Source organism: Molossus molossus, unplaced genomic scaffold (assembly GCF_014108415.1).
Source record: "Molossus molossus isolate mMolMol1 unplaced genomic scaffold, mMolMol1.p scaffold_m16_p_1, whole genome shotgun sequence".
Taxonomy (NCBI): Eukaryota; Metazoa; Chordata; class Mammalia; order Chiroptera; family Molossidae; genus Molossus; species Molossus molossus.
Genome location: NW_023425344.1, coordinates 200,482,505 through 200,485,603, shown reverse-complemented (window position 1 = coordinate 200,485,603; position 3,099 = coordinate 200,482,505). Strand labels below are relative to the sequence as shown.

The 3,099-nt window shown below is 48.5% G+C and overlaps 1 pseudogene; it reads left to right on the top strand.

Moving 5' to 3' along the window:
* Positions 1–909: 909 nt before the first annotated feature.
* On the top strand, positions 910–1,533 carry LOC118623199 (annotated as a pseudogene).
* The last annotated feature ends 1,566 nt before the right edge of the window (positions 1,534–3,099 follow it).

Here is a 3,099-nt window from a genome sequence, read left to right as displayed (position 1 = left end):
AAGTCCACAGTTGGAAAGAACCACAAACCAACTCCCCTGGGTGGCATGGTCCAGGCGGCGCTTTATTTAGATGAATGTACACAGAGATGCTACAGTTCTGTCTGGGCATATGATTATATGGTTTGGATGTCGTGTGGTCTTACGGGAAGTCAGGAGCACTGACTGCAAATCCCAGCTCATACCAAATTTCCTGTGTCTCAGTTTCCCTTTTTCTCAAATCGGCAGTATAGCCGTTACTTATGGTATGATGGTTCTATCCCGGTCCCCAGACCCCTTCTTAAAGCAACATGAGCCTTTACTCTCAATGTAACAGAAATCCAAGTTTTGAAGTACCTTTGGGCAACTCTGAAGTCAGGTGAAATCTCAGGCTCCCTCCTCTTTTCTTCTAGAACACCCAGTGGTACAAAGGAAGACATGCAGCCAGGACTAGCTTGGGAGAGCTGAGGAAAAGGAAGAGAAATGATCTTTTTTTTTTTTTATTCATCAAGCCGTTATAGAGGTCGGTGTGTGTATCCCCTGGAAGAAAGGATAGCTCTCCACTAACATTTTCCATCCCTTCTGAGGCGGGCACCAAAGGGGCTGTCTCTCAGCCATTGATCTTTAATCACAGGTAGGAAGGAAACCAAGGCTCTTTCTAATGTAAACCTTTGTCAACAGACAGGAGGGGCCACTAGTCAGGGCATTCTGAATCTCGGCAAATCGTCACTGGACGTAAACCTAAAGTTAACGCAGGGCTACCTCCGCCTCCTTATCTCTTTATAGAGACACATCACCCACACCTTGCCGGCTCATTCAGGTATTACCCTCTCTCTGACAGCTCATTTTTCTGGACTGTCTTTGGTTCCATCCTCTCAGGATTGTGACATTTATTTTAATTTAAGCCTGAACTCTGCCGTCTACACCGCAGCCATGTGGCCCTCCAGCATCGGCTATCTCCCTGTTTCAGGGTGCAGCGAGGCCAGGCGTGTGCTGCTGGCTGGCCAGGGCCAGAGCTGGAAGGAGGAGGTGGTGACCAAGGAGACCTGGCTGCAGGGCTCACTCAAGGCCTCCTGACTATACAGGCAGCTCCCCAAGTTCCAGGACGGAGCCCTGGCCCTGTGCCATCCTGTGACACCTGAGTCACTCCCTTGGGCTGTATGGGGAGGACCAGCGGGAGGCAGCCCTGGTACATGTGGTGAATGATGGCATGAAGTACCTCTGCTACAATACATCACCCTTATCTATACCCACTACGAGGTGGGCTAGGAGGACTATGCGAAGGAACGGCCAGGGCCCCTGAAGCCTTCTGAGACCCTGCTGTCCCAGAACCAGGGGCCGGGCCTTCATCGTGGGCAACCAGATCTCCCTCTGGACTGCAGCCTGCTGGACTTGCTGCCGAGTCACCAGGCCCTGACGCCCGCCTGCCTGGACTCCTCCTTCCCCCTGCTTTTGGCCCGGGTGCCCTTCCTCAGCACCTGGCCCAACCAAGCTCAAGGCCTTCCTGGCCTCCCTCAAGCACACGGACGTCCCACCAATGGCCACAGGAGACAGTGAGGGCTCGTGGCACCTCAGCAGGAGGCCGAGGCTGCCTTCCTCCTTCTCCAGAACCAATAACATTTCCAAGAGAGAAAAAATAATTTAGAACTCAATTTAATTTAAAAAGTTATACACAGACTAGTCTGCTAAGAAATTAATACAACGAAGTACATTCAACAAAAAGTAAACATCCATTCCATCTGAGCCAAACACCAATCTGTAACCAGTTTCCTGTGTGTTATTTCAAAGCTATTCCATGCATAAAAGTATATATTCAGGAATTAATAAAAAGATGTACTGTTAAATTTTAAAGCTACTTTAACTCAAGGTAGAAAGCTAAAAACCTGTGGATTAAAAAAGCAATAAAAAAAAAGGAGAGAGAGAGAAAGGCGTGGGGTATAATTTTTTTAAATGATGTGTTGATGTGTTGAGTTTAAAAATATTTTGATGTGTTTCAAATCATGGAAAACAAGATGCCGTGAATCATGGACTGTCCCAAATATACTGTCTAGCAAGATCATATATTTTTGTGTTCACTCGGCAAGGTCATCTTAATGAGTTTACATAATAATATGCAGAGAACAGAAGCCACCAAATAGCCTGGAGTGAGCAGGGAGGGAAGGGGGGCAGAAGGCCGTCCGCCCGGAGAACCACCACTTAGAGAAGAGGTGTGGAGGAGGAGGATGACAGCCGGGAGAGGCGGAGCCGGGCTTTCCTGCAGGGCTTTCTGCAGTGATGGGCGTGGCCAGGCTCTGCGCTGTCCAACACAGTAGCCACTACTGCTGTTGAGCACTTGAAATGCGACTAGTGTGAGGGGGGGATGGGCTTTTGAAATGCCATTTACTTATAAATTATTTGAATGTGAAGAGCCACGTGGGTTAGTGGTTACCATACTACTGGGGTGTCCGATTTCTTTGGGAGCATCAGGGAGCACAGAGAATGAAAAAAAGGAAAGGGAAAAGAATAACTAAGGGGAAAGTAAAAGTAGAAGAGAAGAGGGAGAGAGGGAGAGAGGAAGAGCGAGAAGAAAGCGGAGCCACTGGGCTCGCCATCGAGAAGGAGAAGGGAAGAGAAGAGAAGAGACAGACAACCACAGGCAGGAGACGGGCAAAGAGAAAGACACCGTGGAAAGGCACAGGCGGCTGAGGACAACGGTCTTAAGTGACAACGCGTGACCCTGTACCCCTGGAAGGGAGCTTCCCACCACCTCTAGCATTTCTTCAGGGGTCTCTGTGACAGCGGCACTGGGATGTCCTCTGGAGGGCTAGCTTCTGGAAGAATGTCCCACCCGCACTGACCTCGGGAGGCCTGCGGACCTAAACTACCTAATCTGTGAAGGGAGCAGGGGTCCGCCATCCCAAGGACCCCTCCCCCCAACGTGGAAGATACATCACTCCAGGGAAAACCCACAGGTTTGATACACCACTAGATGTCACCAAGAACCAAAATGAATTTTTATTTTATTTTTTTAACCTGCATCAAATTAAGAAAATTATGGTGTAATTTTCTTCTTGAATTCATATCTAATCTACACATTTTATTTGATATTTTCTTAGTTTGTCACACCAAAAGCAAAGTGGTTTG